General features: G+C 40.7%; 1 protein-coding gene across 1 annotated transcript in view; it reads right to left on the bottom strand.

The window, feature by feature from the left end:
* Positions 1-27501, bottom strand: part of grm8a (glutamate receptor, metabotropic 8a) — a 666822-nt gene that overhangs the window by 371465 nt on the left and 267856 nt on the right. The window lies entirely within an intron of this gene.

The raw sequence follows: 27501 nt of genomic DNA, 5'->3' as shown, positions 1-27501 counted from the left end.
TTTTGAAAACTTCCACATTCCCTCATGTGTTCGTCCTACCTCTTCCAGTTGATGAGGCAGTTCTTGAGGTTGTGGGAAAGAAATGTAATACTTGCCTTTCATGGATCAATGCAATGTATATCACAGCAGTGCAAGATGAACGACCAGTTCCTTACAACTGTATCACTACCCGATTCCTACAAAATACTTTGAAATAAATCCTTGTGCAAAATAAGGCTTTTAAAGCCCATGTCAGATCGAATGAAAACACCTCTTAATCTTAGCACATCTACAAGAGCTGGTTTTCATATTAGCTGGACATTACAATGCAGATATAATAGAAAACACAAAAGCAGCACACAAATGAGGCAGACAAAAGGAGGGGAAGACGAAACGTGGAAGTGAAGATATAAGGCCACATCGATGCTTGCATAAATTCCCATTTCTCTTTTGAATAATAATGGCTTCATTCTGGAGTGAAAAATGGGAAAGGCTGGGGTAAGTGGTAAAACTTTTAGATCCGCAGTTCCGTGCTGGTGGAGTGGGAATAAATTACCCTGTCAGAGCCGAACTATGGCAACACGGCCACGTTTGTCATACCGGTGAGTGTTGGAAATGCTACCAACCCTCAGCCATTACACATCGTTCATCAGATTCCACCTTCGACTCTGGTGAGTAATTGGTTCCGCGCTACTTCTGACACCATCGGACACTGAAATCTAAATATGAAGGCAGCCCATCTAAGTAATGGAGTTTGATGGGGGACACTCGACTGATTTGTGCGTTGTGAAATTTAATAAACAGGACTCTGGTTCCCTCGAAGAGACTGGGAATGTTGTTGTGTCTTCAGCTCTCCACAGTACACTAGAGCCCAACTGATATATCTGGTGGGTGACAATATCTGCTGATAGGATTGATGTTATTTTTGCCAAAAATGGTGCCATTACATAGTTCGTCCAGCAGAAGGTATTGTGACTGTATCATTTAGAATGCTGTCAAGCATGGCTAGGACCCCCAACACCCATTAGTCAACTGGACATTATGCCATCAAATAGGCAGGGCCAAAATAGATGAGAAGCCTAGTTCATGCAAAGGCTGAGCGATGTCATATGGCGACGACCAATCTGAGTGAACGCTGTGTGAGCACACTGTTTGTTGATTATATATGCATTTATTTGTAATAAATGTCATGTTTGAAATGTAAAATATCAAGCCTAAGTTGGATTTCTTTGTCATGAGGGTTTGATAACAAAATATTTGCATTCACTGCCATTTTGTTTATGTCTATATCTTGATATATCAGTATTGTGAATGGTTTCCTCCCCAATATTGGTATCAGCCCCCCAAAAAATCCATATCGGTCAGGCTCTAATTCCAACATGCGTGGATGCACCATTTGTTGATTATATTTGCATTTATTTATAATAAATGTCATGTTTGAATTGTAAACATCGAGCCCAACTTAAATTACTTCGTCATGAGGGTTTCATAAGAAATATTTGGAGTTACTAGCATTTTGTTTAGATCTATATCTTGATGTATCAGTATTGTGAATGGTTTGCTCCCCAATATTGGTATCAGCCCACCAAAAAAATCGATATTGGTCAGGCTCTAATTCCAACATGCACAGTTGCATTGTGGCTGTTTTCTTTCATCATGCACGTGGCTTCAGGTCCTACAGAATGGGATTCAGGAGTGCAGTATTTGTTCATTTGATGTGGTCATTCTTCCTTGATTTTTCTTCTACCATGGCTGCATAGTCTACGTAATTACAAACTTTTCTTCTTTGGTTGTTGCAATAACTGGAGTCAGTATGTATTTTACACAGTTGCATTGCTGCAACATTTCTAACTCTGCATGTTTGTCTGTGCTCCAAAAATATTGTGCATAGTTTTTGGCTTTTAAGTGTCTGAAACTAAAGAGTTATGCATAAAACAAAAAAAAATTCACATCCATATAGTTGGAGGTGGAAACAAAAACCCTTGTTTTCTATCAAGCAAACAATTATGTCTGGCAATCTGCTCAATTTTGGAGCCAGCCTCAAGTGGCCAGCCAAGGAACTGCAACATTTTCCTTCTTCCAGGTGTGCCTCATTTTTGACCGTCTCAAGTTGCCACTTGGGTAATATTCAGATTGATTTACCTCTGTAGCTTTACAGTTAGAAGAATTTACATTGCACTGATATTTTGAAGCTGAGTGAACGTATGAAATTAACTTGAAAGTTATTTTGAAAGAAGGGAGCCGTGCTGGAAGCAAGCACGCCGCCTGCTCCCAGATCTGACTGAGCTGCTGTATTGTTCATTAGGTTTCCTCCTCCGCTTCTCACAGCAGGCTGTACTTTCTCTTGTAAAAGCAGAAATGCTTTCTGAGATCATGAAATAAACATCAATGGCAAACTGTGTGTCTGACCTCAGTTTACAAGTCGTAAATCTGCTTTCTGTGAATGGGTTGGGAAATGCTTCCAGCAGTTTTAATATGTTGAACAAGGTCACAGAGTCAAAGAAAAGCAGTTTAACAAAACACTTTGTACAGTTGGAGAATTTATTTTGACAGAAATAAGTTCAGAATGATATTAGAAAATTTTGGAACCTTTTTGGGCTGCTTGTAGCCAGAACAGCTCGCTGTTGGCTCCACCTTCGAAAAGTCGGCAATAACGAGGAGTGAAGTGACTGAAAGGAAAATAGAAAGAATCAGAAAATGGAGGAATCAAAGAGACAAGCGTGAGGAAAATAAATAGACTGCAAAGACAGATGGATGACATAGATTAGTCCCACATCGCAGCGTTCCGGCAATCCGACGTGGATCGTTGTGGGACCAACAATGCAATCGCTGTGCGGACAAAGTTGTAATTCTGCCCCATTCATTCCGGCTAATCAGCCTCTGCCTGCTTCCCATCCATCAGCCTGGTGGGTGTCTGCATGCTGGAGGACCATGGATTTGTAACCGACAAGAGAAGACAAGATGGAGACACTCCGTGTGTGGGTGTATTTGTGCGTGCAGGCAGCAGAGTTTGATTTATTTGCTGCAAGGCTGAAAGTACTGTAACATATCTGCAGAGTTCATCTACGCACCCTGATCCAAAGAGGTGGAAGACAACGGCCTCCTTTTGTCTCTCGAAAACTCATGGATCACACCTGGGAGAAGTTGAAGAGGGAAGGTGTCCAAAATTCAGGAAGAATATCTCACAATCTTATTCTAACATAAACTTGAACCCATCATTATAACAAAGAGTCTGAATGATGTATAGCTCACTGTCGAAGCTGCACAACGCAAGTGCATTTAGAACGCTCCACTTTGCTATTTATACCATGCAGAAACTGAATGCAAAGTAAGCTACAAAGGCATACAAATGGGTCCCTCGAGGTGTCCTGTGGGGCGGGAGGGGGGGGGGGGCACTGCAGGAGTATGGGGTACTGGAACTGCTGAAGCCCACGGTCATATAGAGATATGACTAAAGTAGGGGCATTGCATCTGGCCTGTTCTCATTGGGTGTTGGACTCCGCCAAGACTGCCCCTTGTCACCAGTCCTGTTCATGATGTTTATGGATGGGATTTCAAGGTGCAGTCAGGGACTTGAGGGTGTCCACTTTGGTGACCTCAGAGCTGCATCTGCTTTTTGCAGATGATGTGGTTCTTTTGGCTTCATCAGGCAGTGACTTCAGATGTGCCCTTAGCAGTTTTGATGCCGAGTATGAAGTGACTGGGATGAGAATGAGCACCTCAAAATCTGAGGCCATGGTCCTCTGTCAGAAAATGGTGAATTGTCCCCTCTAGGTCAGGTGAGAGTCATTGCACCAGGTACAGGAATTTAAGTATCTCGGGGACTTGTTCACAAGTTGGGGTAAGATGGAGTAAGAGATTGACAAGCGGATTGGGGTGGTGCGTTTTGTAGATGTTGTACTGGACCTTTGCGGTGAAAAAGGAGCTGAGCCAGAAGTCAAGGCTCTCAAGTTATTAGTCAATTTACACTCCTGTCCTCACCTCTAGCCATGAACTTTGGGTGATGAATGAAACAATAAGATCACTGATACAAGTTGAGGAAATAAAATTCTTCCATTGGGTAACTGGGCTTAGACTTCCGGACAGGTTGAGAAGCTTGACTATCCAGGAGGGTCTTGGAGTAGAGATGCTGCTGCTTCTTTGCATCAAAAGGAGTTAGTTGAGGTGGTTCGGGCATCTGGTAAGAATGCCAGAACCACCACAACTGGTCAACTCCCTAGAGAGGTATTCCAGGAAAGCCCAACTGGGAAGAGGTCCTGGAGGAGACCCAAGACACGCTGGTGGGATTATATTTCTAAAATGCCTTGGGAATATATCAGGATCCCCCAGAAGAGTTACGGGATTTTGTTGAGGATAGCAAAGTGTGGAATGAGCTGTTTAGTCTGCTGCCACCGTGACCAGACCCGGGTAAGTTGCAAAAAAAAATGAACGAATGAATGAAGTTGCCCTATTTAGTATTTGTATTTAGTCTCCTAAGCAATGGTTGGCATAGTTCAGCTAATCAGCTATTTAGCAATGGTAAATTTTAGGTTAGCTTTTAGATTAGCTTTGCAGCTAACTTTGAACACTATTAACGGAAAACGTAGCTTCACTAAATTTAGTTCTGCTAACTTTAAGTAAACTTGCATTTTTCAGCAAGATGTAATCGTGAAAAACTTTCATAAACCCTAAAAATCAGACATTTGTTCCTGTAGAAGCTCATGCACTAATAAAACAATTAAAATAACTTTAAATTTTCAGCTTTTGTTTACAGGTTTTTACAGCCAGACAAAAAAACAAGCCAAAGCTCAATTCATATGGCAAAATCTAGTGGTTAGAAGTTCTCATTAGCTTAAGCTAAATGTTTCAGATGTTCCATCAATCTCGCCTTATTACAGTTAACTCAATTAATGGTTATTGAAGCTGACGTTTAGGTTGGTTAGCTGTGCCCGACATTGCTCTGAATTAATCATGGGTGTGCTTTGCTCGGATTAGCATCCACCACACAATGGAACCACCTTTGGTCATGGCTGCCAAACACCCAGTCCGACAACTGGTCCATCCCTACATCTCAAAAGAAGATGCATCCAAGTGGAACACAGGCATCCCCTTGGCTTTTTCCAGCTGCTTGGGTCCTCAACACTGAGGCACCCGCATGCTGGATCATGTCCAGAGGGATGTTACATATGGTCAACGGGTCATGATTGGCATTCCCTCACAATACAAGTAAGTAACCCTAAGTAACAGTTCATTTGACAAAGTATTTCCAACAAGACCAAAAGAGCATTGTCTAAGGTTAATGGTTAGCCTCTAAGTCTGATAACATTACAGTTGGATAGAAAGCACCTCCACCAAAGACACTCAATACTTCACTAAAGTCTTGAGGCATTGACTTTAGGTTTCCTGAGTAAAGTGGATTTTGAGTTTTCTTACTCCTAAGTGCTTGCTTGCATTCTAAATTATTTAACCACGCAGTGCCTGGCCCGGCAATTTTTTTTGTTTGTTTTTTTAAATGTATTTTGTTTTGAGGGCTGCCATCAAAGTCTCAAAGCCTCTTGAGATTTTAGGGTTAATCATGTCTTACTCTTACATTTCGTTTTGTTTTTGGCTGGTTCAGAGGGGTTAGATTGATACCAGGCAGAATTTATTTTAACCATCACCCCAGAGACCTTCTGCAGACAGATGAAACTATGAAAGCATGGTTGTTGAAGGAACGAGGGAGGGGGGATCCTAAAATTACTGGAGCGGAACGGAGGCTTGAAAGTGCTTTTAAGTTGTGAAGGCAGATACTCCCCGAACACACAATACAAACACATCGACAACACCACAAATGCATCAACTTCCAACTGACATATCGACAAACATGCAGGTGTGCACTCGCTGGGAAAAAAATACATATGCCCTTGCCAACGTCAGATGCACAAACGCTCAATGACGCGCACGCAAATCTATTGGGTACCAACCGGTGCAATACTGCTAAAATTACATTTGAGGCTTAGCGGGAAGTGGCTGAGATTTATTTTCCCTCTCCTCCTTCATCTCTTGCTGGATTCCAGGAGGGCAAACACAGAACCTGAGGGCAGTGAACACACACACCCAGCTCTCCGTTTCCTTCCTTGAGGGAACCCACCTTGGCCAAGCACCCACTAAACCCAAAATGGGCATCATCAATCTAGATAAGACTTAGCTATGCCTTCTTGCACTTACCCAGACAACTTTTTGTGCTCTCCTGCAATTTCCATGTCAGCAGAAAATGGCTTTGTAGGAGGCAAAGCTAATTACTCCTCCATTCCTGATTTTCTAATAATAACAATGAGATCTGGCTGGAAATAGTTGAGGTGGGTTTTAAGTGGAAAGTAGTCACTGGCCAGACTTTTCTGAAAAAGTCATTTCTGACAGACTTTATATTGGGGTGACAGAGGAAAATTACACATTTTTGCCGGATGGGAAGAATTTTACAGATGTTCAAGCAATAATTGCCATCTTGATATGTCCTTTGGCGATTAGCAACACCATCCGCAAAGGGTTGTTAGTTCCACCCAGGTAAGGGATGACACAAGGCTAACATCTGCTTTACTTTAACAGAATGTGGCGACTTAAAAATATATTTGAGATGTCTTTGAGATCATTTACATTAGAAAGTAATATCAAACAGAGCATTGAACAAATCAGTATAGATCCATTTTCAACAACATTGACAAGATCCCATGTAAAGAACTTTCATGTTTTCAAAAACAGCTGCAGACATGAGGTCCGTGTCCGCTTCCAGAACTCAATCCACTTCCCAGATGTCACGAATGAAAGAATACCCTCAAAACTGGTCATCTCAACCATTGCACTTTCAATGGGTGGAACTCATCCATCAAGATGAAAGCCAACAACATCTTAACCTCCTCTTTGGTCCTTCTGTTGCTTCTGCTATCTATTCTATTGTGATTCTTCTGCAGTAGCACTAATTTAGCTAATCTGGCGGGGCACGTGTTGGTGTCCCTCATGTGTTCACAACCAATACACATTAAGACCAACCCAATGGTTTTTTAGGGCAACTCATTAGTACCTAGCTTCCCTAGACAAGTGGCCAAGACGCTAAGTGCATTTGTTTGCAGAGCGGAACGTTCTGGGTTCAAGACCACCCCGACCATATTCCATTTAATGTGGATTTTCATCAAGAAAGGTAGAATAAGGCTAAATTTGTGCTAAATCAGCATGCAGATTCACCTCGGATCTGCTGTGGTGACCTCAGGTTAATCAAGGTAGGAGCCAAAGGGACTTACTTTTCATACGTACCTACCCTGAAGCAGGGACTTATCTCACCCTTGAAAAAGACACCCCTAACATGCCTCACCAGTTCCAGTGGTGGGAACAGGCTCACTCTTCCTGCTTGTACTTCATACAAGGCAAGAAAAACCCTCAACATTATGTGAATTTAGAGGAGTTTAGCTTTACTTACTATCATCTATGCAAATATGTAGTGGTGTAATGGCATTAGCTGCCATTTTAATGGATTAATACATCTTTTATAGGACCTTTTTACCCAAATCCCAGAATGGTAGCATGATCTGGTGAGAAACACAGATGGTTTTTATTTCTAAATACAGTATTCAGGAGATGAAACACATGCTTCAGTGACTTGTCTCCTAATTTATCTACCAAAGGCATCTAGCCAACCATCATGCAATTGAAAGCCATGGCACAGATGACCAGCGGGGGTTGCTTGGTGTATGAGTAAGTATTTTCATGAACGTTTAAAACGGGCGACTGTCATGACCAAAAAAGACCCCATCGATTGCCTGTGTAAATCATCCTATTAAGACCTAGAAGAAGTGGATCATATTTAATGTGGGTAACCGACGAAAGCACGAAGCTTGTTTCCAGAAGGGCCCACGGCACGTGTCTCTCCCTCCTCCCCAGCACCAATGTTAAGAGTGCCAGTCGGGAGGTGGCTGCGATCGGGAAGCGAACCCGAGTCGCTGGCGTCCCAGTCCAACATGCAAGCTGTTACGCCACCACCTCCCTAGTGGTGTTTTACAGTATGAAACACTAACCTCTAAGAGCAGTAGATCCATTTGTCGCCCTTTTTGACGCAACTCAAGAAGTACAGAGAATAGTTATCCATTTCAGAAGAAAACACACTTCTAATAGTGAAAAATGTGCTACATACCACTCCGTCAACATCAGTTTTTAATTCTAACCCTATGCCCATTCATGGCTTTGAACTATGGACTAAACGGTGTACCAGAGTGTGGTTGCTCCTAAGTTCATGAACGTCACCCAAACGATAGTGATTCCTCGCGCAGGGACACCTTCATAATGCCTTTGTAAACTCAACGAAAAGCGGAGCCTTCCATTGGATGGCACAGACCTATGGAATGTGCCTTCCATTTGAAGGCTCAGTCCTATGGGGTGTGCCTTCCATTGGATGGCACAGACCTATGGGGTGTGGGAAAAGCCATTTGAAGCCTAGTTCTAGAGAAGGGTCTTTGGAGGGTAGAAACTGAAGGGTTGCCCACTGTACCTGAAGAAAACCTCTGCTGCAGTAAAAAAAAAAAATAACAGTGGTCCATCCATCCATCCATCCATTTTCTATACTACCTGCTTACTCCAGTTAAAGGTCACGGGGACTGGAGCCTATCCCAGCAGTCATAGGGAGTGAGAATAATGGTGGTGCCACTGCAAATAAAGCTGTGCTGCTGTCATTCATACTATTACCTGTTGCAAGTTTCATTCTTGAGTCTCCATTCTGCAGAAAAATGACTCAGTTCTTTGCCTTATAGTTCTTGCAGCACTATGATACTTGTGGTGAAGTCATGCCTTTGCCCTCACACACCCATACAAACACATCTAAAGGTTTCACGGTTTACAAGGATGTGTGTGTGGCACAAACAGAACGCACTTTAAAAGCAGCAGCCGAGTTACTTTCGCGCTCTTTCATGAAGACAACAAAGGCGGCTTCACCTTGAGATGAAAACCAAGGCTGGTGTAATTAGTTACAAATGGATAGCTTGATGCTGTAAGCCCAGTGCGTGTCTGTATGTGGTGATGAACAGCATCAGTCTTAAGCTGGGAGCGGCGCGTAATGAAGGACGAGAAACAGAGAGCTAAATCGACCTCAGGGACGACACTGTCAGGCGAGCGCAAGCTCAAGAGCACGCCGCCCTGACTTCTTCACAGCATACGTTCATTTCATTCATTTCGTTTGTGAAGCTGAGTGAACTACAATCACTGCACTCGCAGTCTGATGTGATGAGACGATACGTCAAAATGTGTGAAATATATTGCTGTGCAAAAAATCATAGACATGAAAAAACAACCCTACATTATTACAAGCACACACAAATTGTCTAGCATTTGACTTTTAAAAAGTATTTTCTTCACATTTTTACCCAAGACCATGAAATATGGCCGTCAGGTATTGCAAAGGCTTTTTGTCCACCCGTCTGTGTGTCTGTGCTCAGCATAAGACCAGTTCTATTACCGCCAGACTCTAGAAATTCACAAGAAAAATAATTGGGACACAGACCTTGGACAAGTTCAAAGATGGTTAATCTTGATGTATTTTAAGAGGTTAAAAAGTTACATTCTGTTTCAAGCTGATCCATTTTGTGTTTGAGTTACTCAACCTGTTTCTCAGCTCTTCATTGGGTGAACACCCTGCGCATGGAATCATGAGGTCCTTGGACAGATATTTAGTGACACCAATATCTGTGCAGGAATGAAACCCAAGACATATTCATTGACTTGGAAATGCTCCTGTATCTATACCCAGACTTCTCGAAAGGAAATTGGCGTATCATCTGCAATGAACTTGACGTCAAAACCCAATCACAAAAAGTCCTAACTATTTCTGATTGAGGTTGTACCTATTATATTTCTCCATTTGAAGAAATTGTACTAATTTGAGTCTCAACGGATGAGCTAGAATCAGAGTATTTGCCCCCACCTGAATCGGATAAGCTGGCACTGCCCTCGCAGTAGCTCCAGGCTTCCCCAGGGGCCCCGTCATCAATTCTGGAAATCACTGCCTGTAACAATGGCGCTGCTGCCGAGACTCACGTCCACCTGACAATAATTTCTAAAGCCTGCCAAGAATATTCCCACAGCTTACGGTATAAAAACTGTCCAGGCTTACAAATTGATTTATAATGGGTGTAATACGTATCACAATGTATTTCAATTAAAGGATACTGTGGTTCCTCCAGCCTGAACAAAGTGTAAGCTGGCAAGATTTCGATAATGGTGAAGACCACCTCCATTGTGAAGGACAAGTCTGGACTGAAAGCAAACTAAAGAGGCAAAGCTAAGCAAAAAAGCCGGAAGATTACATTAGAGCCAGAGAACTAATTAAACCAATCTGGAGATAAACCTTTAATTATTGTTCTCCCAGCCCCTTCTGCTGCTCGTTCTCCTACCTTCTCCATTACCGCCTTCCAAAGTTTCTGCCGGCGGCCTGGTGTCACGGCAAAGTGATGATTCTGTTCAAGCTGGCGGATTTGCGCTCATGCACGTGCAAATTTTTGCTTTCTATTGCTTCTTTGATTACAGGTTACACACAGACTCAGCCACAGCTGAACGCATGTGTGCTTTTTCATGCTTTTTCCAGACAGACTTGCCAAAAGACTCTGCGCCTGCAGAATTCCTCGGCAGAGATGAGACGGTTTAGTGCCAGATGAGGAGATGAGGTTGGTTCCTGCGCTGTAGTGGGAGGAGATGGGACTGTGAATTGATTTAATGGATGTCTTATCATTCAGTAAGTACAGTGACACGTCTAGTTGTGTGGAACAGGAATCCATATGCTCCATAAAGCAGGTCTTGATTCAGATACCTTCTGCTGTCAGGCTCCTTGGTGATGGAGAATTTGATGGTTTATTCTCCTACTATTCCTAGGTCCTGCAATTGCCCATTAAAATTTACCAAAGGTCAATTATTGACGTCAAGATCACTAAAAATCTAAATTTTTCATTCCCAATTGCTTCAAACTTCAACATGCGAGCTCGCTCATGATACAGTGCCAAATTTTGAGTCCACAATGAAAGAGGAAATGTCAAATGTTGAACACTTCTTGGATCGACACGTCCTGGATAGACAATAGATGAGATCTCGTGGAATCTCATGGGAATTCAGTGGCAAGTTGACACTGAAACAGGAAGTGTTAAATGATGGAGCTACAACAGAGGATATTAACCAGTTTTTCATTATGTTGTTTTTGCGCTGGCATGTTTATCCTCTGTAAAGTTTTTGTTTAACTTTTTGTTTGTCTTGATTAAAAAAAATACATTTTTTAAAAAGAGAAAGAGGAGATCTCATGCAAATAGAGGAAATCTTGCGAGAATTCAGTGCACTGTCAACACTTAAACAGGAAATGCCAAATGTTGGGTTGATATTGAATACGGGAACACTAAAGTGAGAGGCAGCGTACACCAGTGACTATTTAATGTGTAAATTGCATGAAGGTTTTTAGCCATGCTAATGCTCCCCAGAAGCATTTACTGAAAAAAGTCTGCAGGATCTAAATGACATGGTGAGATGCTGAATAGCTCGTTCATGTCCATGACATATACACATTAGTTGTGTGTTCTGGAATTTCCCACACCTAGGTCAAATTGGCCAAAGGTCAAACACTGGGTCAAGATATTTGGGATCAAATGTCAAAATTTTCATTTTTACACTTCCATTTGCACAGACATTGGCACACATATGTAGGTAGATTCAGGAAATGCCCAGGAGGGTCACATTTTTTCAAAAGTCAGTTGTTTGTTGACCTACTCCGCCAGGTCCTTTTGCTCATTTCCACCAATCTTGGTATGCCAATGAAGGTTGACCCCAAAAATGGCCTTAAAGAATTTATTTTGGCAAAAGTAACGGAATTTGATTTTCAATCCAATTTGGATCAAATGTGGCGCACATGTCGTTGGATTCCAGAACTGCCCTGGCAAGGTCAGCCAGGGGTCAATCATTTGAGCGAAGGTCAAGGTCATTTTGGTTAAATGTCAGATTGGTGTAACCCTTACGGTCTTCATGCCCATGGGTACCATTACCTAGCAGGGATGGAGACAAGACCACCGATATAGAGCCTGAGTCAACACCAAGATCTTAAAGGGTCGAGTATGAGTTGAGACCAAGACTTCGGGATTTCAGAGTTGTCAAATCCGAAGCTACTTTCTGATCGTTTCATAGAGTGTACACTCAAAAACGTAATACTGTCATACATTCCACACTCAAAAAGGATTTGCAGGTCCACACAACCCCACAGAAAGGATTTTATATGAATGTAACCAAAGCAGACACCATTTCTGGTTTTGAAGAAACATATACCTTAAAATTAGTGTCTTTGACAGTTTATTTCATTGCCAAAGCCTTCGACTGGTGGCCACCAATGCTTGCGAAACAGTTCACACGACACCCATTTAAAAACACACATTCCTGTCACACAGAAACAGGAAAAGTCGAGAAAAAAGACTTGGAAAAATACTTCGACGAGCTGTCCAGCTCAACCAGTTGTGGTGAATTTATCAGAAATGTAACTTTTACTGCTAGCATCACTGTAACGTAATGGTATCTCCTGTTTGAGTAGTTAAACCAACTGAAAACCACATAGGAAAGTGAGCCTTCTGTCATTTGAAACAAGTCTAAAATAAATCGAACCCCAAGACGTAGGAATACCCTGCTAGGGCACTTTTGTTGATCCATCAGCTTCCAGTAGAGGAGTTACAGATCACAACCAACGTAATTGGATCAGCTTTTGATAGCCATTTGATGATGTTTTGCATGCATCTGCCATATTGGCCCCCTGCGGATAATAAGGTCTATACACTACATCTTACGTTTTTGGTCTCTTTGTAGGGAATGTGGGGAAAGAAATCAATGGAGTACCACAAGGGGAAAAATGATTCTGATCATTGCTGCTGATCCCTTTAATGCAAAACACACATTATCACTGCCTCTCTCTTTGGCCTTTGGAACAATTTTCTGATGAAATACCCCTTGGTTGACCTTTGCATTGTTTGTTCATTAACCTTTGATCGAAAAGCTACGCGAGTTCATTAGCACAAAAGCAGCATTGTGCACCCAGTTGGTGAAGATTTGCTAATGACTATCAAACATTTAGCCCATGCTCACTGAAGTGTAACTGCTATTGGTTCTAAAACAGGCTGGAAGGTCATCATGGTTGAAAGTGAGAACACAGGAGAAAAAACAAACTAGTAAGTCCTTCACAGGCTCGGAGGTCCATTGGTGCCGGTGTGATGTGGATGAGGGTCTACAATGAGATGGGATTCTAGTCTGATCCAGGTTACTTCCCCTTCCAAGGTTGGTAGCCATTTACCGGTAGGTGGACTAAGACAGTCTAGATGAAGTCTTGACCAAGGATGGAGACAGGTGGCATGGCTGTCTCCATGACTGTTGCTATTCACAGGTTCTTTGCAACTTTTTTCCTGATAATCAGCGGCCTTTCAACTGTTACATAGCATCCCACGTCAGGGAAATGAACCCATGCCTACTCCTTAATAAGCCCAACTGCTACAGGTGTAACAATTCACAAATACGAATCAGAAATCAATTTTAAAATAAAAGATACAAGTATATTGACACACAGACCCCCGAATCCATCAAAATTAGGGAATAACCCTATTGTGTCTGATGATTTGCAGATGTTCATGCTGGTTTTGCGACCATAATCCAGGATGAACGTCCGCAAATCAGCTACAAGGGGGTTATTCCCATTCTAATCCAATTCCATCATTTGCACGGTTTGTTTATCTGTAGGTAATTCGGTCGCCAAGGCTTAACGTGGCATCTTAAATTCACCTAAGTTGGCATCGTTGTCAGTGCGCCACTTTCTCTTCCTCTCAACAGACAGCACCATTATTGACATCTGCGCAGTCAGGGCGCGGAGTAATACATCGAATGTGAAACGGTTGAATATTTTATCACCGTTGCCCCAATATTATACAGTCTGAAATCTCACACGATTAACCAATCAGATTTGCGGAAAAAAATGTAATTGGATTAGAATGTACTATCAACCAGTTGAAGGCTTGATTGTAATGATATGCTTCAGATAAGATGTTACTCTTTTACGTCAGCATCTACAAACTCTTGTAAAAGTTCAAAGATTATGAGAGCGTTTTGAAAGACTGATGACAGGAATACTAAATTTGCAAGATTAAAAAAAACATGTCCGATACTAATAGCTGGTATAACTTTACATTCAATTTGCAATTTCTTAGAAGTGTCACTAGGGAGGGGTGTTATTTCAAAACATTTGGAAATCTATAAATGTTTGCATGGAATATGGAAACATACATGGAATAAACCATAGCAGGATAAATTTTGGGTCATTTGGTTCCAAAAACCCATATGGACGGAGCGTTTGAAAATTTCAAGTAACGCGTGTGTCGTATATGTGCTGTTGATGTAAAAAACCACTCTGCTTATAATTAGTTCATTGTGGCCATGTCATTCTTTACATGTGATAATTATACTCAACTGATGTTCCTGAAATAAAAACTACATAGATTTTCTTTGTTACAATTGATCGTAACATATGTACTGAAATTAGGTTTTTTGTCAATTGCTCTTAAAAAAACACCAGATAGTTATTATTACTTATTGTTACTATAGAGGTTGAATATAAACTTGGGGTCAAGCAACATTTGGAGCCAAATTTCAAGCCTCTAGGTGCAGCGGTTCTCAAGATATAACATTTTCGGCGATATTTTTGGCGATTTTTGGACATGATATCTTCACTGGCTCCATCCATATAGGTTTTTGGAATCAAATGACCCACAATTTATCTTGCTATGGTTTATTCTGTGTATATTTCCATATTCCATGCAAACATTTATAGATTTCCAAATGTTTTGAAATAACACCCCTCTCTAGTGTCACTCCAATTTGGAATGGGGAAAATTATGTTACGGGGTAACAAGAGAACTCGGCCCTCAGAAGAAATTGGCCTGGGTTAGGATTGGGTTAGAGTTAGGGGTAGGGTTAGCGGTAGGTTTAGGGTTAGCCCCCAGGCCAAGTTCAGACTTGGGCCAAGTTCACATTGAGCTGATGTATTAGATTAGATTAGAACTTTATTGATCCCTTGGGAAGACTCCCTCAGGGAAATTGAGGTTCCAGCAGCATTGTATAACAGCACACAGGGTAAGAAGCACACAGAGCATCAAAAGTGAAAGTAAAAAAGAAAAACAGTTTGTAAATACAAATACACAAATATAAATACCAGACATACTGATTAACACTGTTAGCACAGCATGTTATACTATGAAAACACCTGACATCTTCTTCTGGGTTGAATTTACACTGCACTTTGTGCTCTGTATGTGGTTTTGCATCCAGTGGTGAATAACGGAACAACCTTCGGATGATCCCTGGTTTTTCATGAAATTTGAATTTGCCACATTTGACATTCTATTTTGTCATGGAAAATAAATTTCTCCCCCCCAAAATCTGTATGTGATTGAGTCATAGAACACTAAATAATTAATATAGGGCGTGTCGTAACCCATATGTCTAGATCTGTATATGATCTTTTAAAAAAGAGATGCACACCCCTACCAAATCATTATCCCAGCGTGGTACCCGGCACAGGCGGAGCTCTTGGCAAACATCTCTTGAAACCGCATTTGAGGGTCTTAACAGGATGAGGCTTTTAGAAAGTGGCACTAAATCTGTAACAATGGATAAACTGAACATAAAAGTACTGTAAGTTTGTCCCAGTGCAGCTCAGATTAAAGCGTGAGCCACCAGGACTTAGTGGCATTTATTCAAGTACTCCCATAAATTCCTATTAAAAAAAAGTGCCTTCCAAAAATCCTCCAATGAGTCACATTTTTCTGAAAAAAATAAAATAATTCCATATTAACTAAACTATCCGGGGCCACTGCCGATAGTACTGTGGGACCTGGATAGCACGGGAAGAACATCCAAAATCGGCGTTGATGCCAACATCCCGAGATCCCGTCGATTCGAGGTCGTAACCTGAAAGATAAAGTTATTTCCACTTTTCCCCAAAGCAAGCGTGTTTAATATGAAACAACTCGTTTCTGCTGACTGCTGCGAGGAAGATGCTGAAAAATTAGTTGAGCAGAATTTTCGGCACGACGACTCCTGGGAGCAAAGCAACGCTGCAGCTGTAGCGCGGCAAGCAAAAGTAGGACATGTTCAGTTCAAAGTGTATCGAAGGAGTAAACGTGAAGCAAAAAAAATCATTTAAAATGCAATAAAGAGAATCATTACAAGCCAGAACCAAACTGTGTTTGATGGACACAGAAAGGAAACACTGAATTCATATCTACAGTGTAAAGCTGGAGGAGCACTACAATTAAAAGTTCTCCTTCCAGTCGTTCCTCCACCCTTCTACTGCGAAAGGACTGCTGCAGGGAAAGTACTGCACTCTGCTCAAAAATGCACCACATTAAAGTTGCTGCTACTGCAGTACTGGAGCAGAAGACCTGCTGTGAAACAAAATGCACTAAATGGCTTTCGCCAAATTCCCTACTTCCACATCACCACTAGAGGCAGTGCTGCAAACAGTACCAGAAAGTGCAGTGAAGAAGAAGCCTGGCGTGGATGCAGTTTTCAGGCATATTGTGTGTACTACTGTGGAACGAAATTATCTACAGTTTCAACATGGTCACCACAATAAATGAAACATCAGCATCAAACTAATTTAGTGTTTCAAAATGCTTCAAACCAACTGTTTCAGAAAGTCAGTTGCTTAAAAATAACAATAAATGAAACAGCTGCTGAAGAAACTGCTCTGCGGTTTGAATGTGACATTCAACACAAGACATATCTGCTTCAGAAACTCATTCAGTGTTTCACAATGCTTGGAACACTAAATGAACCAACTGTTTCAGAAAGTCAGTTGCTTAAAAATAACAATAAATGAAACAGCTGCTGAAGAAACTGCTCTGTGGTTTGAATGTGACATTCAACACAAGACATATCTGCTTCAGAAACTCATTCAGTGTTTCACAATGCTTGGAACACTAAATGAACCAACTGTTTCAGAAAGTCAGTTGCTTAAAAATAACAATAAATGAAACAGCTGCTGAAGAAAGTGATCTGCGGTTTGAATGTGACATTCAACAAAAGACATATCTGTTTCAGAAACTCATTCAGTGTTTCCCAATGCTTGGAACACTAAATGAACCAACTGTTTCAGAAAGTCAGTTGCTTAAAAACAACCACAAATGAAACAGCTGCTGAAGATACTGATCTGTGGTTTGAATGTGACATTCAACAAAAGACATATCTGCTTCAGAAACTCATTCAGTGTTTCACAATGCTTGGAACACTAAATGAACCAACTGTTTCAGAAAGTCAGTTGCTTAAAAATAACAATAAATGAAACAGCTGCTGAAGAAAGTGATCTGCGGTTTGAATGTGACATTCAACAAAAGACATATCTGTTTCAGAAACTCATTCAGTGTTTCCCAATGCTTGGAACACTAAATGAACCAACTGTTTCAGAAAGTCAGTTGCTTAAAAACAACCACAAATGAAACAGCTGCTGAAGATACTGATCTGTGGTTTGAATGTGACATTCAACAAAAGACATATCTGCTTCAGAAACTCATTCAGTGTTTCGCAATGCTTAGAACACTAAATGAACCAACTGTTTCGGAAAGTCAGTTGCTTAAAAACAACCACAAATGAAACAGCTGCTGAAGATACTGATCTGCAGTTTGAATGTGACATTCAACAAAAGACATATCTGTTTCAGAAACTCATTCAGTGTTTCACAATGCTTGGAACACTAAATGAACCAACTGTTTCAGAAAGTCAGTTGCTTAAAAATAACAATAAATGAAACAGCTGCTGAAGAAACTGGTCTGTGGTTTGAATGTGACATTCAACAAAAGACATATCTGCTTCAGAAACTCATTCAGTGTTTCACAATGCTTGGAACACTAAATGAACCAATTGTTTCAGAAAGTCAGTTGCTTAAAAACAACCGCAAATGAAACAGCTGCTGAAGAAACTGGTCTGTGGTTTGAATGTGACATTCAACAAAAGACATATCTCCTTCAGAAACTCATTCAGTGTTTCACAATGCTTGGAACACTAAATGAACCAATTGTTTCAGAAAGTCAGTTGCTTAAAAACCACCGCAAATGAAACAGCTGCTGAAGAAACTGATCTGCGGTTTGAATGTGACATTCAACAAAAGACATATCTGCTTCAGAAACTCATTCAGTGTTTCACAATGCTTGGAACACTAAATGAACCAACTGTTTCAGAAAGTCAGTTGCTTTAAAACAACCACAGATGAAACAGCTGCTGAAGAAACTGGTCTGTGGTTTGAATGTGACATTCAACAAAAGACATATCTGCTTCAGAAACCAAATCACCATTCCAAAATGCTTCCTAAACTAACTGAACCAAATTATTCAAAATTTGTCTCAAAACAACTGTCAATTAAACAATTGATGTTAAAAAATTGATAGGCTCTTTAAGCATGTGGCATTCAACAAAAGAAACATCTGTTTCAGAAACTAATCCAGTGTTTCAAAATGCTTGTTTAACCAAATTCAAAATATGATTGTTTCAGAACAACTGTAAATTACACAACTGATAAAAAAAAAAACTGATTGACTGCTTCAACATGTGACATTTAACAAATGAAACAACTGCTTCAGAAACTGATTCAGTGTTTCAAAAATATTTGAAACAGCAAATAGACTAAGTGCTTCAGAAAGTTATTTGTTGTCTCAAAACAATTCAAACATAACCAAAGTTACTGTGGTAGAAAACTGTGAACTGCTTTAACATGTTCATAACAATCAATGAAACAACTTCAGAAACTAATGTGGTGTTTCAAAGTGCTTGAAACTCAAAGCAAACAACTGCTTCAGAAAGAGATTCACTGTCTCAAAACAATCCAAACCCTAAATTAAGTTACTCTGGAAGAAAATGATGTTTCAACATCCCCACATCAGAAATCCGAACTACTTCAGAAACTAATTTAGCGTTTAAAAATTACTGCATCAATAAATTAACCTGTTGCTTCATAAAGTGATTTGAAAACATGAGGCGCTGTTTCAACATGAATACAACAAGAAACAACTGCTTCAAAAATTAATTCAGTGTTTCACAGTACTTACAAGAGTAAATGAAACAATTGGTTTGCATAATGATTCACCATCTCAAAACAATCAAAATCAAATCTAAGGCTACTGTAAAAGAAAATGGACTGTTTCAACATGCTCAAAGCAGTAAATGAAACTACAGTACTTCAGAAATGTATAATTTTAAAATGGTTGCATCATTAATTAACCGGCTGCTTCAGAAAGTGTCTCGTTGTCTCAAGACAATCAAATGTGGAAATTAAACAATTGCTGAAAAAATGACCTACTGTTTCACCATATTCGAAACAAAGTAACCGAATCATAAATTAATTCAGGGTTTCAAAATTCTCTCAACAATAGGTGATTGAACAGCTTAAGAATCATCAACAGTAAATCAACAGTAAATGAAACAATTGTTTTGCATAATGATTCACCATCTCAAAACAATCAAAATCAAATCTAAGGCTACTGTAAAAGAAATTGGACTGTTTCAACATGCTCAAAGCAGTAAATGAAACTACAGTACTTCAGAAATGTATCGTTTTAAAATGGTTGCATCATTAATTAACCAGCTGCTTCAGAAAGTGACTCGTCTCAAGGCAATCAAATGTGGAAATTAAACAATTGCTGAAAAAATGACCTACTGTTTCACCATATTCGAAACAAAGTAACCGATTCATAAATCAATTCAGGGTTTCAAAATTCTCTCAACATTAGGTGATTCAACTGCTTAAGAAAATGATTCTGATTGTCGAAACAATCAAAACTAAGTGAAACAATACTCTGTTTCAACATTAAATGAAACAACTGCATAAAATGAGCATTTCAAAATGTTCTATACACTGCAACAGCAACATCTAGTGGACAGTGATGACAGTGCAGTTCTCCTGATCAGAAAGACAAAAAATTAGAGGAAAAAGAAAAGCATCAACAGTCTGCTGCAATTAAAAAAGACATATGGATCCTTAATGGTATGAGCCAACTGAGCAGTGCTTCATAAGACGAGAATGTAGATAAACGAATCATCCTCAACACACACACACGAGCAGTCAAGAATCACCGGTCAGCAATTAAACGCCAATTAATATGCATGGTTGGGATCAGCACGTGGAATAGCGCACAGCAATCACAAAATAATCACCTAAAAACTCCCCGTGGCTCAGTGTGTGCACGTTTATGTGTGTGTGTGTGTGTGCATGTATGCATGTGTTTGCGATGCACTGTGCACCTTTTCTGCACACATGCACACACACGGTTCACCTGGTGTTATTACGGTGTTATAAACTCTCCCTTGTCCGATGTCTTAGCTGTACTTGTGTCTGCAGACTAAACAAGGGACCGGCAGCTGTCCCGTTGTGACGCACCGCACGCCCACGGGGCAAGAGGTTGTGACACTGTCTCCCATAATGCATCACATGGGCACTGGAACAGTGACAGACAGAAGGCAGGTCCGACGTGCACAGAGCTGTCATACACACATCAACACACACATGCAAAAGTAAGGATGGGGAAGAGACGGCGGTACGGTGGAGTATCTCAGCGGATGCTTCACATGTCTTCATCCCTGTCAGTCTGGAAGCATTAATCAACAACCAATGAGATATCCATTAGAAGAAGAAAAAAATACAAACATTTTGATGTGTCAACATCACTCAGACGATTTCGTGACCTGATCTAAGGCAGCCTTCATCCTGATAGGAGGCTCTCAGGACCACGGGTACCCGCTTCTAAGTCTGACACAGAGACGGCTCCAGCTATTTTGGTGCCCTGGGCGACATTATCAAATCAAATCAATTTTATTTATATAGCGCCAAATCACAACAAACAGTTGCCCCAAGGCGCTTTATATTGTAAGGCAAGGCCATACAATAATTACAGAAAAACCCCAACGGTCAAAACGACCCCCTGTGAGCAAGCACTTGGCAACAGTGGGAAGGAAAAACTCCCTTTTAACAGGAAGAAACCTCCAGCAGAACCAGGCTCAGGGAGGGGCAGTCCTCTGCTGGAACTGGTTTGGGGCTGAGGGAGAGAACCAGGAAAAAGACATGCTGTGGAGGGGAGCAGAGATCAATCACTAATGATTAAATGCAGAGTGGTGCATACAGAGCAAAAAGAGAAAGAAACACTCAGTGCATCATGGGAACCCCCCAGCAGTCTAAGTCTATAGCAGCATAACTAAGGGATGGTTCAGGGTCACCTGATCCAGCCCTAATTATAAGCTTTAGCAAAAAGGAAAGTTTTAAGCCTAATCTTAAAAGTAGAGAGGGTGTCTGTCTCCCTGATCTGAATTGGGAGCTGGTTCCACAGGAGAGGAGCCTGAAAGCTGAAGGCTCTGCCTCCCATTCTACTCTTACAAACCCTAGGAACTACAAACCCTAGGAACTACAATAGTCCAGCCTAGAGGAAATAAATGCATGAATTAGTTTTTCAGCATCACTCTGAGACAAGACCTTTCTAATTTTAGAGATATTGCGCAAATGCAAAAAAGCAGTCCTACATATTTGTTTAATATGCACATTGAATGACATATCCTGATCAAAAATGACTCCAAGATTTCTCACAGTATTACTAGAGGTCAGGGTAATGCCATCCAGAGTAAGGATCTGGTTAGACACCATGTTTCTAAGATTTGTGGGGCCAAGTACAATAACTTCTGTTTTATCTGAGTTTAAAAGCAGGAAATTAGAGGTCATCCATGTCTTTATGTCTGTAAGACAATCCTGCAGTTTAGCTAATTGGCGTGTCTCCTCTGGCTTCATGGATAGATAAAGCTGGGTATCATCTGCGTAACAATGAAAATTTAAGCAATGCCGTCTAATAATACTGCCTAAGGGAAACATGTATAAAGTGAATAAAATTGGTCCTAGCACAGAACCTTGTGGAACTCCATAATTAACCTTAGTCTGTGAAGAAGATTCCCCATTTACATGAACAAATTGTAATCTATTAGATAAATATGATTCAAACCACTGCAGCGCAGTGCCTTTAATACCTATGGCATGCTTTAATCTCTGTAATAAAATTTTATGGTCAACAGTATCAAAAGCAGCACTGAGGTCTAACAGGACAAGCACAGAGATGAGTCCACTGTCTGAGGCTATAAGACGATCATTTGTAACCTTCACTAATGCTGTTTCTGTACTATGATGAATTCTAAACCCTGACTGAAACTCTTCAAATAGACCATTCCTCTGCAGATGATCAGTTAGCTGTTTTACAACTACCCTTTCAAGAATTTCTGAGAGAAAAGGAAGGTTGGAGATTGGCCTATAATTAGCTAAGATAGCTGGGTCAAGTGATGGCTTTATAAGTAATGGTTTAATTACTGCCACCTTAAAAGCCTGTGGTACATAGCCAACTAATAAAGATAGATTGATCATATTTAAGATCAAAGCATTAAATAATGGTAGGGCTTCCTTGAGCAGCCTGGTAGGAATGGGGTCTAATAGACATGTTGATGGTTTGGAGGAAGTAACTAATGAAAATAACTCAGACAGAACAATCGGAGAGAAAGAGTTTAACCAAATACCGGCATCACTGAAAGCAGCCAAAGATAACGATATGTCTTTGGGATGGTTATGGTTGGGGTGCCCACCCCCCTCGCACCACCCCAAATATTAATGTACAACAGCTGTATGACAAATCTTCAACGGTTTAATTGTTGATCAAACACACAAACTAAAACTGCAAACTAGAGCGCCGCGCTCGTAGGGCGCAAACCTCTGCCAACGCTAGTTTCCGATTCCATAAATTTTTTTATGTTGGAAAAGAATTTCAAGTTCAAAGTCCTGTTAGAAGTGGCTTGTCATAAGTTAAAATATAATTAAAAATATAGATCAAAAGGGCTTTTCAATGTTAAAGTCAAATATCCGCTAAATCCGCAGTACAGATCAGATGCAGTGTTGCAGTCTGTAAGATCCCCCCTTACTGGTCTGTCCCCTGCCTTCATTGGGCATGCGTCATTTCAGAGCGTTAGCAGCGATTAACAAATGATCACCTCGTTTCTGCTTAAAATTGACTTTAGAATGATTTAAGAGGTTTTACTTTGTCATCTGATGGTTAATAATCACATTATTCCCTTTGATCGCTTTGGGTGTAGAGACTCAGAGAGTCAGACTCAGATGTGCTGCTGTGCGATCAGAGTGCGTCTGATCGCTCCCCCGCCTTTTATTATGAAATAATGCTGAATTTATGTGTTAATGATTGTTGTACAAAAGCTTCAGAGATCTGTTACTGAGATAGATGATGACTGGAGTGCAGTTTTAAGCAGAAACTGATGTGGAGCTCATCTCGACAGGACACCGGCTCTAGTCTGACATCAAAGCAGACAAGTGATCCGTCTCGCCATTTTTATCAGTTTGTGGCAATGATTCAATCCAGTGTATGTTACCATCATCTCAATAATATAACAAAGGCAAGATGGACAGTTAGACTCCCGTGTAATTTACTCTTGACAGTTCTCCATCATCCTTTAATTCGAGAAGCAGGCTCCGGTTTTTTAAATTGTCACTTCAACCGTCTGATTCCTGTGTTGCACTGCAGGCAAACATTTCTGTCATGGGCAGGATGCAGCGTGACCTGTCCTGATGGTGACAGCTATGTCATTTCAAAAAGATATCCATACTTGTCCGTCAAATGCCTGCTGGGAGAACTGTCGCCGGAGTCTGTAATCTACAGCCAGCAATTTACACCAAAGAGTGCGTTTTCACTTGGATGTCTGAGAGATTTCAAAAGACTGATTCCACTCTGCTGCTTTTCTCATTCCTTTCACATTACAGACTCTAACCTGAAACATACACTGGAGTTCATTCAGCGTGGACTGTGAAAAGACGAGGCAAAGACCCAAATGCTTCCAACGACTACTTTTGGTGAACTTCGAGTAAATTATACACTACACTTGACAGAGACACCACAAAAAAGGCAGTTGTGAAATTTGCTGAAACCAATTTTAAAGAATGTTACTTCTCCTTGGACTTCATCTAAAAGGTTAGAAGGAATCCAAAGAGTCCATTAGCCCAACCTTGAGAAATAGTGATCTACTACTACTACTGGGACAAATAATGAATACAGAAATCATTCAAATTATGATACAAGCATGATTATTGATACATTCACAAAATGGCTCATTGGATTAAATTATGTTAGTTAAATATATATATGAGGTCTGTGATAAAAGTAACGGACCTTATTATTTTTTTCAAAAACCATATGGATTTGAATCACGTGTGAATACATCAGGCATACTTGAACCCTCGTGGGCATGCAAGAGTTTTTTCACGCCTGTCGGTTACGTCATTCGCCTGTGGACAGTCTTTGAGTGAGGAGTCGCCCACCCTCTCGTCGTTTTGTCATTGTTTAGGAATGGCTCAGAGACTGCTGCTTTGTTTGATAAAAATTTTTTCAAAAACTGTAAGGCACAACTGAGTGGACACCATTCGATAAATTCAGCTGGTTTTCGGTAAAAATTTTAACGGCTGATGAGAGATTTTGGTCTGGTAGTGTCGCCGTAAGGACGGCCCACGGCGCCTGACGGCGATCTGCGCTTCGAGGTGGCAGCGTCTCGCCATTTCAAGTTGAAAACTTCCACATTTCAGGCTCTGTTGACCCAGGAAGTCGTCAGAGAACAGAGAACTTTCAGAAGAAGTCGGCATGAGGAGTTTATTCGGACATTCCATTGTTAACGGACATTTTGTAATGAAAGAACGTGCGGGCAGAGTCGCATGTCGGGCCGGACCCGACCGCGGGGGGTCGCGACAGGAAAAACACCTCCGTTGGAAACCTTAACGGGCAAGTTGGAACATGCCCAAGCTGTTAAACAATTTCTGTTACTCACTTGTTGAAAGCCATCAAAAGCCGCCTGAATTTGCGTGCACGTCTTTCATTACAAAATGTCCTTAAACAGTGGAATGTCCACATAAAGTCCTCATGCCGGCCTCTTTTGAATCTTCTCTGTTCTCTCACGACGTCCTGGGTGAATTAAGCCTTAAATTAGAATGTTTTCAGGTCGAAACAGGCCGACGACGGCGCCTGGAAGCGCTGCGCGACATCCAGCTCCATGGGAAGTCCTTACAGCGACAGAAACACCCCATAATCTCTCATCAGCCGTTAAACTTTTCACCGAAAACCAGCTTAATTTCTCGTATAGTGTCCACTCGGATATTCCTCACAGGTCCAGAAAAAATGTTGATAAAGCAACGCGCGCCGTCCGCAGCGGTTATTCAGACAAAGAGATTCCGACAGGCGGGGTGGAGCACTCCTCACTCAAGGCCTGCCCACAGGCGAATGACGTCACCGACACGCGTGAAAAAACTCACGCATGCGCACAAGGGTTCAAGCTTGTCTGGCGTAAAAACATATGAATCAAATCCATTTATTTTTTGAAAAAAATACAAAGGACCGCTTTTTTCATCACAGACCTCATGTATATATATATATATATATATATATATATATATATATATATATATATTAGTTAAATTATGTACAACATTTCTATTTCATAAATATATGTAGTCCCAACTAAATTAAATTACATTATCTTGCATGGATGTGCTTTATTTGAGTTGGCGCTACATATGTTTATTACCTAGAAATCCTGCTCATGATTGAATTGAGTTCTTTCAATGCATCAATTTTTGGAGTGTATAAACATTCACATTGAGCTACATCTTGGAGTGAAAATCCAACATGGTGGCCATTTTGAAAAATGGCCACCAAATTTCAATTTGTTTCCCCATATACTTAACATTATTGGTGGACTTGAGTAAATGTTGGGTCCGTTAATAATTCCTAAGTCCTAAACCTGATTTTGACCTTAATTATCACGCAACATATTGTTGATTCTCTAATGCTTTTTTGCATTTGCACAATATCTCTAAAATTAGAAAGGTCTTGTCTCATAGTGATGCTGAAAAACTAATTCATGCATTTATTTCCTCTAGGCTGGACTATTGTAATTCATTATTATCAGGTTGTCCTAAAAGTTCCCTGAAAAGCCTTCAGTTAATTCAAAATGCTGCAGCTAGAGTACTGACGGGGACTAGAAGGAGAGAGCATATCTCACCCATATTGGCCTCTCTTCATTGGCTTCCTGTTAATTCCAGAATAGAATTTAAAATTCTTCTTCTTACTTAAAAGGTTTTGAATAATCAGGTCCCATCTTATCTTAGGGACCTCATAGTACCATATCACCCCAATAGAGCGCTTCGCTCTCAGGCTGCAGGCTTACTTGTAGTTCCTAGGGTTTGTAAGAGTAGAATGGGAGGCAGAGCCTTCAGCTTTCAGGCTCCTCTCCTGTGGAACCAGCTCCCAATTCAGATCAGGGAGACAGACACCCTCTCTACTTTTAATATTAGGCTTAAAACTTTCCTTTCTGCTAAAGCTTAGAGTTAGGGCTGGATCAGGTGACCCTGAACCATCCCTTAGTTATGCTGCTATAGACTTAGACTGCTGGGGGGTTCCCATGATGCACTGAGTGTTTCTTTCTCTTTTTGCTCTGTATGCACCACTCTGCATTTAATCATTAGTGATTGATCTCTGCTCCCCTCCACAGCATGTCTTTTTCCTGGTTCTCTCCCTCAGCCCCAAACCAGTTCCAGCAGAAGAGTGCCCCTCCCTGAGCCTGGTTCTGCTGGAGGTTTCTTCCTGTTAAAAGGGAGTTTTTCCTTCCCACTGTAGCCAAGTGCTTGCTCACAGGGGGTCATTTTGACCGTTGGGGTTTTACATAATTATTGTATGGCCTTGCCTTACAATATAAAGCGCCTTGGGGCAACTGTTGTGATTTGGTGCTATATAAATAAAACTGATTTGATTTGATTAATGATTATGCATAAATAGTCACATGGCATAGCATTTTTTAACATAAATTAATATTTCATTTCCTGTACCAGGACAGCTACAAATACAATTTATGTGCAGTAACAAAGTAAATTAGTAGTTGACATTAAAACTGGACAAAAAAAAATCCAAGTGTACCATTTTCATTTTAACATATTGTATATGTATTGTTCATTCATTGTTCCAATATAAAATATAATCAATTTGGTGGATGGAAACTTGTGATGTACATTTCAGTGTATGCCATTTGGACAGTTTCACTGTTCAATCACTGATGGGCAAGTGTGTCTATATTGGACAAGTCCCAAAATTAGACTGCCTCTTGTTCTCAATTACATGCAAAACAATTACATCATCGTGACTTTGAAACAAGACACCATGTGAGGTTTCGTCTGTCTTGTAGCATTGTCATTCCAATGTCACAATGATGCAATTTTAATGTTGTTTCATTCATGAGATATCAAACTGCGATTTCCGCCACTGCTGTAGGCAGCCATTTTCAAAAATTGGCAGCCATCTTGGATTTTCACTTACTCGTGAGCTCATTTTGAACAATACCCCAATATGGATGCTTTTGCCAGGTTTTTCATCATTTGAACAATCCTCTTCAAGGTCAGCGGTTAGCTGC

The sequence above is a fragment of the Thalassophryne amazonica genome, chromosome 22, assembly GCF_902500255.1.
Source record: "Thalassophryne amazonica chromosome 22, fThaAma1.1, whole genome shotgun sequence".
In the NCBI taxonomy this organism is placed as follows: Eukaryota; Metazoa; Chordata; class Actinopteri; order Batrachoidiformes; family Batrachoididae; genus Thalassophryne; species Thalassophryne amazonica.
Note: the sequence above shows the minus strand (reverse complement) of the source record. Positions and strands in the feature narration are given on the sequence as shown.